Source organism: Rhinolophus hipposideros (genome assembly GCF_964194185.1).
Source record: "Rhinolophus hipposideros genome assembly, chromosome: 19".
Classification (NCBI taxonomy): Eukaryota; Metazoa; Chordata; class Mammalia; order Chiroptera; family Rhinolophidae; genus Rhinolophus; species Rhinolophus hipposideros.
Window position 1 is genome coordinate 37,826,315 of NC_138065.1, and position 16,299 is coordinate 37,842,613.

Genomic DNA, 16,299 nt, shown 5'->3' on the forward strand with positions numbered 1-16,299 from the left:
TCTTCTCCAGGCTAAATATCCTCAGTTCTTTCCACCATAAATGTCGACTGTGAACTGCAGGTATTGTACCAGTGACCAGAGGTTGGGTCACCTCCCACACTGCAAGCATCACAGGAGACAAAGGCCAGGGCGGGCCAACTAGCACTTTCAATCTTCTGTGTATTGGACAGTCAATCCTGTGTTTAAAGTGGAAGTTTCATAATAATCAATGAGATGTTTTTAAGGCCTTCCGAGGGAAAGTATCACATTTTTCCTAGATCATCATGACAAAGATTTGCACCTAAAAAATGTCAAATAATGATCCATACAAAAACACAAAAATCTGTACCATAAAAATGAGGTACAGATCTGCCAGCTAGGAAGGTGAGTGTGCCCATGCTCCCCGTGAGTGAATTCATTTTTTTAATTTCAATACTATTGGAGGTCTTCCTGGCACAGATAATCTCCAGCAGTCAATAGTTTAAAAATCATTTATTGTTAGCTTCACAAAGCAGCCACAGCAGATTGGAATTCTTAGCACTCTCATTTTAAGTTCATTGGATTGACTTTTTCCAGTAGGAGATGATTAACAAATATGTAAAGAGTGACAGCAGATAAATGGAGTTAAAGCCATTTGGTGGTTCCTGGCCCATAGCTGGTGTACTCAATTCCATTAGTGCCATTCCTTCTGCAGTTGGCACACTGCTGGTCTCTCCCATTCATTTGCCTATTTATACTTCTTAGCATACATTAGGGAGGCATAATAGGTCCTTCTTTACAGTTTAAGAGTTGTCATAGACTGTAAATTATATAGCACCCTTACTTATTCTGTATTCAAATTCTCAGTTTGTGGCATGGCACCGACGGGTTCAATAACTGGGGCTCCCAGTATCAAAAAGGTATTGGACACATGGCATTTTCATTCATGGCATATACCTTGGTCTTGTTTGTAAACCGAATTTGGGATATATAATCTAGTGGGCAGTTGTCTCCAGTACACACTTTCTTATACAAGGTGCTTTAGCCATTTGACCTTTCACCAGCCCCAGCCCCTCTCCAATTTGTACCATTCTCTTCCTGAAGGCTCAGCTCAGAGAAGACTGTCCCACATAAGGAGGGGCTCTGAAATCCCAAATGCACAGCAGCAAGCCCCCTGCCTCTGCTGTCTCCTTCTCCTCAACAAAGCAAGTTATTTCTAGTGCGTTTCATCTTTTCATTTTTCTTTCTTCCTCTGTATTTACATATGTTCAATTTGTAACATATACCATCATAAATTGATATGTGTACACATAGTCATAAATTTATCCAAGTTTCATTTAAAACATTACCTGGAAAAAGAACCAGAAACACAATTAAGTGTTGGAAAAGAGGTAAAGGGGAAAGAAACTAAAATTTAAAAAATTTGCTTTGTATGTGTGAGTGAGTATATATGTGTCACTTTAAGAGGAAGACTGGCCCTTCTTTCTCTCCTGGATGTGATTGGACCTCTTAGAAGGGTATCAGAAGCACATCACTGTCACCAGTCCATGCAGAGGGGGCTGCATTAAGATGTCAGTAAAATAACAAAATGACCGCAATTTCAAGAGAGAAACCATGTGATGAAGAGAGATCCAGCTCAGCAGAAGTCCCTCTGCACCCCACATGAGCTCCTCAGGACACGAGAGTGGAGATTGAGGATGCTGGGACCCCAGACCCATGAGTGGAAGAGCCCTGGGCAACAGTAGTCAGGCTGAGCTTGCCACCTTCTCTTAGAAAGTTTTCAATGTGAGTTTCATGAAACCATCACGTCACATGAGCTGAGGTCGACTCTCCCTGGTGTCAAAGGAAATGAGTTCAATTCTAATCAAAATGAGATGCTCAACAAGTAAAACTTTAATAAAAGTTGAAATCACTTCAGCCCATCACAGGTACTGAATTTTTGAAATAGCTGCTGCTTCCCGATGAGAAGACGAAAGGATGAAGACTGTGAAATTGCTTAGTGTCTGATAAGAAAAACTGATGACACTTCTGACCAAGGCAGTGTTATTTCCAGGCTTGTGGCTCCTCTCTTCTTCACTCGTTCGAGTACATCAGGAAACTCTTTGCTCACAGTAACCAGAGGACCCACCTGTGGAGAGCACAGCGAGATTGTGATTCCCACTCCCATCAACAGATTTGTCCAATGTATCTACGATTCTTGACCATGAATTGTCCATGTTAGCAAACCCCCACCAATAACTCAACCTGAATTCTTGGCTCCTACTTTTCCCATGTCTATACTGAATCACAGAATAATTCAGGGAAGACTAGTTTAGGAAAAGAACTTAGAGATAAACCATTCTAAATTCCTATTCGATGTGTGAGTTTCTTCTATAACAGCTGTGTTTTTCCTGTCTCTTCTTGAACATGACCAATGACGTGGAATTCTTATTGCAGGAGCACCTCCCTCTGCCCTTTGATAGGCCCATCTATTATTATAGAAAAGGCACCTTTAAATGGAGCCAAAGCCCCCCTCACTGTGTCTTTCATTCCTTCTTCCTGGTTCTCTTCTCTGGAACCACAGCAAAACAATTTTTATTCTGTTCTCTCAAACTGCTCTCCCTCCACCATTTATTTCTTTGCAACCATTGAGCAGATTGGAAGGAGCCCTTAAGTCATCTGTGGATTCCAGCTTCTGGAAGTTTCTTTTGCTTCCCTCAACAACTAGAGTGCACCATAAAGTTTAGCAAGACAACTCCTCTTAGTTTTCTTTCTTAAATAAAAACGTTCAATTATGATCACATCCATCAAGTATAGTTTTCTAATGACCAGGCCTGTGAGGTGGTGGTCAGCCCATTACCAGCGTGCTAATGGGACATTTGAGCTGGGGTGGTCTTGAAGCCCAACAGCTCTAGTCACCATTAGCTGCTGCTTTAAAAAGTCCACAAAACACCCTCCCTAATGATTTAACAGCTTGTTTCCGAAAACACATTAACCAAGGGAGCTTTTAAATATTAAGAAATAATTACACCAACTCAGTGTTGTCCTTCTTCAAAATTGCATCACATCAGGGCTCCACTAGATAAATTAATTTAGTAAAAGAACACAGGTCTTCTAAAAATAAAAAAAAAACTGTATCCAATGAAACATTATTTCTAGTTGATGGCAGGAGGGTGGACACAGGGTAAGGAAAAATTAATGAAAATATTCTGACTACTTTCCCAGATGAATGCTTAGAGCGGCTTTACTCCAGCCAAATGAATTCGCCATTATTTGCATTTCTAACTTTTTTGTTTGTTTGTTTGTTTTTACCATCTTCAAACCAGTTGGGGTCAGATTAGTATTGGGAGAGACTGGAAGATGCCTTGGAAACCAATATGCTCTGGTCCAACCATAAGAGTCTGTTATAAGCCTAGAACAAAGAAGCCCAAAGAATCACCTGGCATTGTGGGTCTGTTACATCAGGGCAGATAGGAATGGCTTTACCTCTACTTGAATAGGAAATATGATTTGGGACAAGAAAAAACAGCCGTCTAAGAGTCTATAACATTATCCCCACATCAGGGCCACAGAGGCCTACAATTCCACCATGAAACTTCATTCTCTTTTTGGAGAACTGATGAAAATTCAACTAAACCTAGATAAGGATATGTGGCTCATTTATATGTGAATGCCAGTGAGTTTAATTGATTCTCCTCCCCTGCCCAAACAAGACCCTGGGTAATTAGAGGTCGCAGGGCATGTACGTGGTCCAGGGCTTTGAAGGAAGGAAACGGAGAGGCCTCCTTCACAGACTTGCAGCAGCCAAGGGCAGAGGGCAGGCTCTGGGACTCCCAGGTCTGCTGGCCTCCTGGGGCCACACCTGTCCATCTCCATGTCCTGCTATGATATGGGGCAGAGCAGACCTCAGCGACAGCCTAACCCTGGGTGGATTCTGAGAGCACAGACCAAACAAATGGGGAAGCCACGTGGTCTGCTGGGGCTGCAGCAGATTTTTGTGGAATAAACTCCTACCCCAGTGGTCCGTGGGTGTCATGAGACTTCATTTTTTCCATTGCTGTTTCCTTTGCGACAAAGCATCTCTGCCTTTTGGTCACCTTTTGAAGTTAACGGCAGGGCGTAGCTGCATATCCGTACTTTTATAGGCTTCCTAATGACCTGCTTAATTATTTGCTTTCTTTGGGGCCAGCTTTGCAGCTGATAGGCACCGAGAGTCTGGGCACTGATGCAGTCTGGTCTCCCTAATGCATCTAGTACAGAGTTCCAGGCATCTTCATTACTGAATTCCAAGAGACTATCTCCCTGGAGCACCAAGGCTTGAACGTGAGGCTTTATTTGTGTTTTATTTATTCATTAGATTGGCAGAGGCCTTCTCTCCAGAGAGCTGTAGGTGACGAATATGAAATTAGCATCTGCATTTCCCAACAAAGTCAACTGCTCTGGAATTGCTTGCAGCCTTTCTTGTGTTCTGAGGTTTAAACAGATTGGGATCAAGAACATTTAGGTCTAAGCTCAGGGTGACAAAAGCATACCAACTTTTCCACTCATACTGTTGGCAGAAGTTGCTATTTCAGTATAGATTTTTTTTTTCCTTCTGAGTCTGGACACAGTCTCGGAATTCTTCCTAATATAGTGTTCAAGGCAGCAATTATGATCTATCCAGGATATTGTTTGAGTTGGGTTCTCTTTGCCATTCTTCATCTCAATCCTTTCTATTTCCAAAGGTACTGGGAAGTGGTAACAGACCCTTTCTTAGACCTTTCTTGTGGAGTATAAACTTGGCCAGGGTCTACTTTGGTTGTTCATGATCTAGAGAGTGTCTTGAGCGTGTGTTTGATAAAGTGCACCCAAAAGTTAAATCTGTGTATATGTTTCTTAGACTTTCTTGTAACCCTCCCGTGTCTGCATATAAAATGTCTAGTGCAGCATCTGACATATAATAAACACTAAATACATTAGGTGTAAATTAGCTGTGATGAGCATGGGTTTCATTCGCCATTTTTTTTTATTCCCCTTGTTATAACCCACCTACATTCTTTACCATGAAAGTAGGTCCTCCTTGCCATTGAAATCTAGATCTACATAAAAACAGAGCTTCCCTGGAATCTTGAGTATTTAATTCTTATTTTATCAGAAACTCCGAGAGAGTAAATCTTACTGAAAGTGGTATTTTATGTCTCCCTCCCGGCTTCCTCCTCTTTCCCTCTGTCTCTGTGCATTGTCATGGATTCTGGTGACTATTTTCTGGTAGACTTTGACACCTAATAGCCATCAGCGGATTGCATCCAATTAACAGCCATTATATCCTTCAGTTACTTTCTGTTTATTGATCTGCTAAGATTTTATTCTTCAGAAACATAAACAACATGCCATTTGATTCGGCCTCAGGACTGTTGCTAAGCTCCACAAGAGAAGCGTTTAAAGAGGCAGGGCCTGGGAGGGGCAGAAAGGTTATCTATTACTTTGGAAGACGAGGGGGAAGACATAGGGTTAAACTTTGATCACTATCATTTCACCTTTGGACTTTTATTAAAACTGTTTGACATAGCTGTGTTGGCAGATTGAGTAGGAAGATAAATGGGCCTGTGTGAATAGGTTTAATATCAAAACTGGATATGAGACATGGCATGTTATTCCACCCAGAAATTGTTCACGTCTGCAAGATTTGCGGGTTGCTGCTGGTGATCCTTTCTGGCTCAGGGGGCCAAAAGGTGAACATGATTGAGGTACCTTTCGCTATGAATATTTCACAGCCTGAGTATCCCTTTTTCACTTGGGGCTGTGTGCTGACTGAGGGCTTCTTCAGGATGAGTCCTCAGTTGACTGATGAATACAAAACGCCTCTCTGAACAAAAGGCATTCAAGATTCGCTGAAGACAAGACAACCTACTTTGGTTTCTGTGTCTGGTACCGGGGTATCAACGGAGATAAAACACTGAGTGACAGGGAAGCGAAATACAGAATAACACAATCTATTGTTCTCCCATTGACTGTAAGTATAATGGGAAAGTTAGCGAGTCACCGTAATGTCATGGACCGCTGTGAACTTGGGAGAACTCAAGGATCAGAAAGTAACATGAAACAAGGAGGGAAATGAAGATAATATTGGGTTACTGAACATTCTCAAATTGTACTGAAACGCATCCCATCCCTTTGGAGGGGGCATGTTTTTGACAAGGAAGACAATGGGAAGAAACTGGCAGCTGTAACAATATCACCATTTTCTTTTACTATGGGCCGTAATGTGAACTTCTTAGAAGACACCTTCTTTCACCACAGCTTTGTTGTACAGTCTATTGAGGAGCCCAGAGACCAAAGTCATTGCCTTGTTCCGGGGCTGTCTAAAACCAAGGAACCTGGTTCTGCCAGCCAACGCCAGCTGCTCTGTTGTGAATTGCAGAGCAGGTTTGCAGCCAAGGGCAGACGAAAGGAACTGAGAGGGAATGAGAGAAGCAAAGAGAGCGAACAGGCAGGGTGAAGAATTTGGAGCAAAAGAGTGAAAGAGTAGGAAAGGAAAAATTAAGGTGGTGGAAGAAATAAATGAGAAAAAGAATTTTTATGCTAGGGGATGGGGAGAGACTGTGACTACCATTCCTGGGTCTGAGCGGGGTTCCATTCAAACAAAATAAAACAAAACAACAACAAAAATAACTGAATCACCTTCGGAGTGATTTTCTTTTTTTTTTTCTTTTTTTTTTCGGAGTGATTTTCTTAGAGCCAGAAATTCAGTCTTGGATTAACTATTTTCTGGGAGAAATTTAGCTGATGCTTGGTAACATTTTTAAAATCTGTGATACCCTCACACTAAAGCATCCTTTCCCAAGCACATGCAATGGAGCACCTGTTCATCAAGGGTCCTCACCTAAGGTCTAATTACAACTCACAAGAGGGCTAATGAATCCTATGGACTCTCTGTTGTAGAAAAATGAACATAAATATACAGATACCAAATTTTGCACACAAACTCAGTGGGTCCACACATTCCCAAAGTCCATTTATAAACCTCTCAGAATTCCACAGACGTGGGTTAAGAATTGCTACTCCAGAATGTCTAACAGAGTTGGCAGAGAATAGATGCTCACTAAACTCTTACTGTGTTGAATTATGCAAGTATTCTTCTTCAATGAATATTCTAGTTGGCTAAAATTTACCATATATGGCTTTACAAATAACTGATTGTCAAAGAACTGGAGATAAGTACAATATTTTCAATATGAAAACTGTATTCATTGCAATAGAACCTTTTATGCTCTTTGATGATTCAGAAGGCACCTAGGAAATCTTTCAATAATAAGATAGGAATCTATACATTAGAGATCATGGTGTAGTAAAGCTCTAAACAGAGAGGGAAAACAAGATGGATCTGAATCTGCTGTCACCCTAACACATTCTGTAGAAGTAATTTTTCTTAAGTAAGACAGAGTACTGGTATAATCCCTTGTCTTTTCTATCTCCCTTAATAAAAGGAGAGTGGAGAGTAGTTTTAAGTTTTAGCTGCTAGCTTAACTGAAGATAGTTGCATTATGAGTATTGGTGTGAGGAGGATATAAATGCACTGTAGTCAGCCTCTGTGCTCTTTCCCCCATGAAAACCAAGCACTTCCATCTCCTACCTTCACTATTTGATTTACTATAGATGGAACCGAGGAAAAACTTGGATGTCCTGGCTGATTAAGGATCAAGATAAAATTAGTCAGGTTGTTCCCTGGAGCAGTTAACTGAGGCCCAGAATGAGTATGAAGCATGGCTAAGAAAGAGAAGGGCCTGAATTAGCAAAGCAATAATGGCAGTTCACCTTGAGGAATCAGCGAGAACATGTGGCCAGGAATCCGGAGAGGAGGACTAGTTTCCGGGGATACCGGGAGCCTGTAGAAAAAGACAGGTTAGGTAGGATGGAGTAAGAAGCGTCAAAATTATTCCTATGAGTGGAGCATCACTTTTATTCCTTACTGCATGCTTGGATCACCTGGGTCTAAAGAAAGAGAGCATGGCTGAATAGAAAATAGAAGAGCCAGAAAACTAAGAGGAAATGAATTTCTTTCTGACATACCAAAATACTACAAAGGGTTGGTTGATAAATATGGGAATGGGAACTCTGGAAGCAAAAAATGCAGACCCTTCCCAAATCACTAAGGAATTAAGCTGACAAATGACTGCTTCAGGATATAAGCACCATTCAGAGAAAATTCATTCTAACTCACACATGTATTTGAACTACTCCCACTCACCATCACGACCACTGTTACCAACACTTACCAGAGTGCGGAATCTGAATTCATTTTCTTTGCGCGTGTTCATTTAACTCAATATTATGTAATCTTCATAATGATTCTATGAAATAAATATCACCGTCTTCATTTCATAGACAAAGAAAATGATGTTCAGAAATACTAAGCATCTCATCCCAGGTAATCCAGCTGGCAAGTGGCTGATGGACAAATTCAAACTCAGGTTCTCCTGGGGCTATGCAGTGGCACCTTATAGAAAATGGTGCTTATTTCCCATGGCAATAATGGACTAATTGTGATCAAGGACCACTCTGGATTTTAGGGGGAAAACGAACAAACATACAAACAGTCCCCAAGTCTGATCTTCCCAGCTGGACTTTTCCCAGTTTGGTCCATGGTTATTTATAGCATTCTACTTATAACTCTGGAGTAGTGGGTGATCTTGGCTATATTTAACTTGCTCAAGCCTGAATTCCCTCTTTTGCTAGATGAGGCAATTACATTTAACACTCTGATATTTTTTACCTTTAACACTCTTTGACTTTATTAGCATCTATAGCTGGTAGGCATGAGACATTTTAGACACTGCTGGAGATACAGAATTACACGTGGTGGGGCTTTCACACTCCAGGCTCCCCATGGGGCCATGAGTCTTTCCAGAGCAAACACCATGTCATTAATCCCTGTACCTCTGCCTAGCCCTTCCCCATGCCCAGCTCACTGCCCACATATTATAGATACTTAATGAATGTTCATCAAGAATATAGAAAAAAAGGCAGCTAGTCATTTTAAGTAGTTAACACACACACAAAAAAAATTGGCAAATACCCTAGAAGCAATAGGGCATAACAAGACAGGTCACAGAAAGGAAAGGAATATCAGCTGGAATGATCAGGAGGGCTCCATGGAAGAGTTGGTTTCTGAGCTTGAATGATGGGCAGGGCCTTGATAGACAGAAATGTGGCAGGAAATTTGAGAGACATGAAAGTTCCCAGTAATTTGGTTTTATCTGAACAGCGATGTGTATTAAGAGATGGTAACGGTAGATAAGATGAGAAATAAGAGTGAGGTTGAATTATTAAGAGCCTTCAATTTTTGAGCTTTACAGTTTACACTGATCTATAGGAAACGAGGGTTTTTTAAATAAAAAAGTGGCAGCAACGATTATGTCATATTTATAATTCAATCAACATTGAGCATTGTACGAAGGCACTTCCACATGTGTTCTTTTAATCTTATTTAACTAATGACTCAAAAGAACTCAGTAAATTAAGTAGTTTTATTGTACGTTAATTATATCTTAATAAAATATATGATAAAACCACCTCCATTTGTTTTTTTTTTTTTTTTTTAGATGAGGTTGTGTAAGTTCTCACCCAAAAAAGAAGCAACCAAAAATAGTCCTTTTCTAAAGCTACATTTTAACTATTGTGGGATGCCCTTTTTACCTTCAAGATATAGAAAGATGAGAAGACAGAAAAAGGAAGGAAGGAAGGAAGGAAGGAAGGAAGGAAGGAAGGAAGGAAGGAAGGAAGGAAGGAAGGAAAGAAGGAAGGAAAGAAGGGAAGAAAAAAAGGAAAAAAAAAAACAATCCTGATTTTCAGGATTTTCTGGCCCTGTGGGAAGAAATTATAGTGAACAAAAAGCCCAATTGCTGTCCAAATTAATCTCAGGTCAGATAGACCATTATTGAGCTCTCGGCTTATATAACAAAAATCTGTTTCTTTCCAATACTGTCTCCTTAACCAGGTACATGAGGATGTTTTTTAGGTGTCTGGATTCAACGTGGCAACTTCTTAAATTCCGGTCTATCACTGATATATACATATTTTTTTTTTCCTGAAGGTGGAAATTCCAGAATTGACAACACTGCTGTTAAGACCTTTCTTGAGACAGTTCATTTAGGAAGATTGGTTCCCATGGGACACATCTCTTGGAGTTACTTGAGTGTGTAAAAGAGATTTATTTCCAGGCAAATTGGCTTATAAATATGAACTAGCCCATGAAAGGCAGTCCATAGGACAAGTCTTGAGGGAACTCTTCTTTCTACTTTATTTTGTGAAAGACCTAATGGGTAGCTCCTTTTCCCTGACTATTTTAGCTCACACTGAATGCGACCATTCCTCTTACTTTACTTAATACAGCAGTTCCCAAGGGCTTGTACACCCGTAATTGGACAGTTGAGATTAGGAAGTTAATAAAACTGGCACACAGGGAGGTTTTATAACTCTGTAAGCAACTTTTTATTGGCTGAGGATTCCTGAAAGCACACTTTAATTGTCTCTTGAGCAGCTTCGCTGGTCCTATCAGCCACCAAGAGATAACAGACAAGATGAAGAGTTACCCACGTTGGGTAAGCTCTTCATTCAACTCTTCATTAAAGGACTTGTTGGCAGTGAATGGAGAAGATAAAGTTGTTTGTCGTCAGGTTAACTTGAAATAAAAATATAAAAAGCCACTCAAGGACTTTAATTTAAATCTTAATGTAAGCCTCTTGTTTTTAATGCATTGTTTAAATTGTCCTGAAACATTGCAGTTTCTCGTTATTTCTCGAAATTTTCGTTACTGTTAGCTCCTGACTGCTACCATGTTTCCCCAAAAATAAGACCTAGCTGGACCATCACCTCTAATACGTCTTTTGGAACAAAAATTAATATAAGACCCGGTCTTATTTTACTATAATATAAGACTGGGTCTTATCTAACATAATATAATATAAGACCAGGTCTTACATTAATTTTTGCTCCAAAAGACGCATTAGAACTGATTGTCTGGCTAGGTCTTATTGTTGGGGAAACATGGTACTTATACTAAGATCCTTTAGAAATCCCCCAAAAGCTATGTTCTTTAGGGGTATAGAGGCAAGGAATCTGTTCTGTAGTGTTTATGGGAGATGGAGTCATTGAAGGGGCTGGAAGCAGGCAAACAGAAATGCCAATCCTAGGGGAGAAGAGTTGGTGTGCGACTAGCAAATTTGTCTCTACACCTCTACAGCAAACAATGCTCCAGCTCACTACAGTTTCCTACTCTCTCTATGGTGATCTCTTCTCCCCACTTCCGAGTCCTAGATCTGAAGCTCTCTACAGATCAGATGAACCTCAAACTCACCCAGCAGCTGCTGTCAGGGCAGAAATCTGGGGTTGGAGCAACCTGAGATTCCTATTAAATTGATAAAACCTCCCCAAAGGGTTCAAGATCTTTACAGCAAGGACATCTTGCTCCAGGATTTCATACAGAATTAGAACATGTGGGTGTCATACTCAAGGGCTGTCAAGGAACCCAGAGCCAAGAGGCTCTTAGGTGAGTCCCAGCCCAGTCCCTTCCTCCCAGACATCTTTCTCACAGGGTGCCCAGGGGAAGCTAACTCTGTACTACCTGACTCCCTTCAGTAACTTCCTCTCTATAACACTCCTGCTTGTATTGACTGTGGTTCCAGAAGGTTCTAGAATCCCTCCTTGGAGCAAAGACCCCCCCCCCTCTGAGGGATTAAGGAGACTTCTGGAGGACCCTCGAGAGATGGACAGGGTTGATGGCAGCCAGGGCCAACTAGCAGGGCTTTTTCCAGCTAACAGGGTGATGTGCCATTTTCCTTCTCCCATGCTGGCTGGGGACATGGAAAGGGTGGGTCCAGATAGGAGAATAGAATTCTAGAAAATTAGTAACAGAAGCAGATATATCTCTGCAGCCACATCTGATTGTTGGTAAGGACTTAACATAGTTTCCATCATGGGTTCCAATACATGGGCTTTGGAACCAACGAGGCCCAAGCTGGCATGCCAGCTCCTCCGCTCATGTCCTTAAACCTCAGTCTCCTTATCTTCCTTTATCCCACCTTGCTAACTGACATTTCCTGAGTGGTTACTTGGGGTCAAGCCTGTTATAAGAACTTTATATGCATTAACTCACGTTATCCTCACAACTCCCCTATGACTTAGACTAGAGTCTGTGAGCTCCATTCCACAAATGAAGACATGGAGACCCAGAAAAGCTGAGTAATTTATCCCAAGTCACACCACTAGCACTTGACCAAGCAGGGCTTTGAATCCAGGTGGTCTGACTCCAGCATCTATGCTCTGGACACCACTTTACCTTGCTTCTGCAGAATTAAATGAGAGATTGATTTGTATATACTTTAGACGGCTGTCCTATTGTACAATGCCCATTATGAAACATAGAAATCAGAAATTAAAAAGAAGAAATGATAAAAAAGAAGTCCAAATAATTACCGCTGCTCTTAAGGAAATGGTCTTTCTCGCTCTCCTTTGAAGACCACTGAGAAGCTGACATTTTCGCATAGGGCCCACGAAGATTGAAGAGAGAGCCGTGACCATCAGATGACCCCACCTGACTGACTTCTCATCCTTTCAGTCCAGGCTAGATAGATCTCTTGTGGGGCAGCAGGACCCATCACAGGCGAATCTGGGAGCCCAGCAAAGCAGCATCTTCAGTCTCTCTCTTCTAGTCTCTCCTCCTCTCATCAGCCCCCTGCTCCTGGCCCTTCCAGATGCTCAGTGGTGACCACCCCGTCTTTTGCCTCCCCCACTTGAACAAAAATACCTAATTTCCATCAGTCTATCTGTGGAAATTATCTATCTCTCACACCGTCATTTTCACTTTAAGCTTTATGTCTGATTAAATTTTCAAAGGTTTGGTTTCCTCAGCAGCCAAATGTATATTAGTGTGTATATTAGTGCTGTGAAGTTTCAATCGCTTTATGGCCAAGCCTAGCATGGTACCTAGAGAGTGCTGGCATGCGACAAGGCCGTGGAGTTTGAATCTAGAAGGAAAGACACTGCTCCCCCTTACAGGGGAGTAAATGACAAGAGATATTAACCTAAAACTACACCACATCCTGCTACACTCCCTCCGAGCTGAATGGCACTAGGCTGCCTGTTAACTTCTGGGACCTTCTGCCCCCAAGAGGCTCTGGGTGAGTGGTACCAAGATGGGGATGCCGCCTTTGACTTCTTCATTCGAAGATGGGGCCCTGACAGGGACTCCCTGTAGCTCAGTCTTCCAAACCCCATAGCACACACAGGCATTAGCTCCCCTCCTTCCCCAAGCCCCTTTCTGCTCCCGGATCTCTCTGACCACTCAGGAGGGAGGCACTGTGCGGAGGCCAGAGAAGGGAGGCGGGGGAAGGCTGCCCCACAGGGCTGAAGGGCAGCTGTTTATATTATAATTAAGGTTTTACAGCATAAACTGAAATGTAGCTTGACTATTCCAACAAGGCGCTGGAGGTAATTACCACTGCTAGAGGCGTTCTCCACTGCCAATTATTTCCCTCTCTAATTGAATAACTTAGGCCACATTGTAGAGGGGTAGGGAAAGGGAGAGGCTGCTTTCAAACTGGATGTTCCTTTAGAGGCCGTAACTCACCTTTCTCCTAACATCCTTTCCCGGGGGTGTGGTATAGAGGATACAAATGCAGGTCCTGGAGTTCCACCACTTACTAGCTTGGGCGGATTACTTAAACTCCCTAAGTGCTCCCCTATCTCTAAAATGGGTCTAATTGAAGTATACACTTCATAGCACTGTTGTGAGGATCAAGTAAACGATACTAATCCCATCACACAGAGAACATTGAACAATTCAGCCTTAAGGAAATGATACCCACAGAGGGTATGTCCATGGAAGGAGAGGTACTTTTGTCTTCCCTGATGAGATGGAGGGGATTGAGGCAGAAAGCACACCTCAGTCCTATGGGAAACAGGTTGGTAAGCGAGGGCCAGCACCAGGTAAAAGGGTTCCTGCTTAGCTTAAAAGGCGTAATTTTCTTTGACTTGTAGAGGAACTGGCCCCTCCCAAGAAGGTTGCACGGATCCCCAAGATATCGAGTCTCTGGAAGTGTTCATCGCACGAAGTGCCAAAGTATGCACTCCACCCTGGTTACCTCCCCAGTCCTCGGGGAAACCTGTGATTAATGTCACATACATTTGTAGGGCACGTTCTATTTCTCACATTTTAGTCTACGTTCTGTCCATTATCTCCTTCAATCCTCGCAGCCACCAGGAAAAGAAAAGTATTGCTCCTGGATTACAAATGAGGAAATGGAGGCCAAAAGAGATTGAATGAATCACATATGCTCAACCAAGGACTGAAACACTGGCCTCCTGCCTCTAGTTTCCCCCATTGCTCCACAGGAAGGAGGCCAATTCGGCTCCCAGAGTTAACCACACACTCCTTCTCAGTGTCTAGACCCTTGGCCGTTGACATCATGGTGTGTTTAAAATGTCTCAAAAGCCAGAGATAGGGTTCTCAAAATTTGGTGTGCATACAAGTTTCTCGAGAATGTGTTTTAAAATGCAGATTCTGGGGCCAGATTCCCAAGGGTTCTGATTCCCCGAGTCTCAGAGGGGATCCAGGAACCTGATCCCCTCAGGTGTTTCTGGTTTCAGTGGTTCAAGAATCACACTCTGAGAATCACCGAACGAAGAGAACTTAGGATGTGTAGTGGGAGTCTCTGAAATACCTACCACCTGTGTGACGTCGGTTACTCACCTTAAACTTTCTGAATGTCAGCTTCTTTAAACGCGAAGGAAGGTAATGATACTGACCTTCACGGGGTTTTGTGAGAATTAAATGAGATAATGCACGGAAGGTGCTGAGCGCAATAAAAAGTGTTTAGTAATTTTAGTAATTGTTAGCCTTACTGCTGGTGACGTCATTAATATTGAAATATAGCCAAGCCCTGTGTTACTCAAGGGTAAAGAACTATAGGTAATACCTTATCCTTTGGAGTCATTACATGTTTAGAAGATAGGGATATAAAAGAGACATACCTATGATTTGATAAACTTAAATCATTTTTTAATGAGTGACTCATTTATACTCATTTAGGTGCCTTCGTGCGGGGCTGTTGGTAGATAAGCAACCATTTGGTCCAACAGGAGTTGGTTCTTTAATTGGCAGACACTGGTTAACAGTAGGAAAGGGAGGCCTTTGGCTGGTATACAGGAAGGGGCTTCTTGAGAACTGGCTTTAAATTGATGCAATCTGCACAAAAAATCAACGGCAGACAGCAATGACGTAGCAAGGACCTTGACCCTATGCCCAGTCACGCCCAGATACTTCTAACTCTCCTCCACCCTCCTGGCACTTGGGCAAGTGCATACGGGACCCCGGACAGCCTCCCACAGGTCTTGTGTCTGGGTGGAGGGGACTCTGCCTTCTTCCTGCAAAAAGTTTGCCCTGAGGCTGCCCTAGGACTGCTTCCCCTGGTCTCTCTGGGGAAAGGAAAGAATAAATATTAGAAGAAAGGAAAATAGATGGAGCTCAGTAGATGGCCTACAGACTGATCTCTCTCTCTCTCTCTCTCTCTCTCTCTCTCTCTCTCTCTCTCTCTGCATCAGAATTTGACACAGACTCCTGGTGAGGTGTGAATTCACTGTGCTAACAAGGATTATACAGGCTCACTTGTCTGGGGCCAGGGGCCTGGGTTTTGTCAGAGAGCCTCTTAGAAATTTATCACTTCACCCAGGCCACCTCCATCCCATGCTTTATTGTGGCCAACTAGACACAGGAAACCAAATTCCTGATTAGAGAAGGCCCAGAGACATTCTTGGGTGCATTTTGGCATCATGGGGAATGTGTTCCGAGAGAGGAATCTTAGCATCTCCACAACCCAATAGACTGGGGACAGGTGTACGTCAGTGCTGAGGTGAGAAGAGTCACGCTCTAGCCCTTCCTTTGGAAAGTGAATCCCTTCCTTTGGAAAGAGATTCAGGTCAGTCTCCCTCTAACTTTTTCTCTAGAATCCTCCTCCTTTAATCTTCTTCTGATTCTGCTATCATTCATGACCTTCATTTGTCTCTATCACCTGCTCCTATAATCTGTTCTCTGTACAGCAGTCACCATGATTTTTCTAAAGCATAAGTCATATCATGCTCACCCCAAATCGTCTAATGTCTTCTCTGTGGCTTTTTGTGTCTCTGAATCCCATGCAATGCCAGCTCAGTGCTGGGCACACAGTGGGCTCAATCTATGCCTGAAGAATGACTAACGTATGAAAGACAACACAGAGAGGCACGGCAGAACCATCAGGGTGAGGGGACCAGGCATCTCCATTCCAGTCCTCCATTTCCTCCTATGGAAGTCCAGAAGGAAACACTGCAGAGAAAAAAACTGGTACTCTT

At 42.4% G+C, this 16,299-nt stretch overlaps 1 long non-coding RNA gene across 2 annotated transcripts in view; it reads right to left on the reverse strand.

The window, feature by feature from the left end:
* Nucleotides 1-453: 453 nt before the first annotated feature.
* Nucleotides 454-16,299, reverse strand: part of LOC308487519 — a 198,075-nt gene continuing 182,229 nt past the window's right edge. The window contains exon 8 of one of the 2 annotated variants that reach the window (XR_013991714.1): nucleotides 454-2,086. This is a non-coding gene — a long non-coding RNA (uncharacterized lncRNA). The remainder of the gene's footprint in view (nucleotides 2,087-16,299) is intronic. The other variant, XR_013991715.1, reaches the window with a different exon arrangement.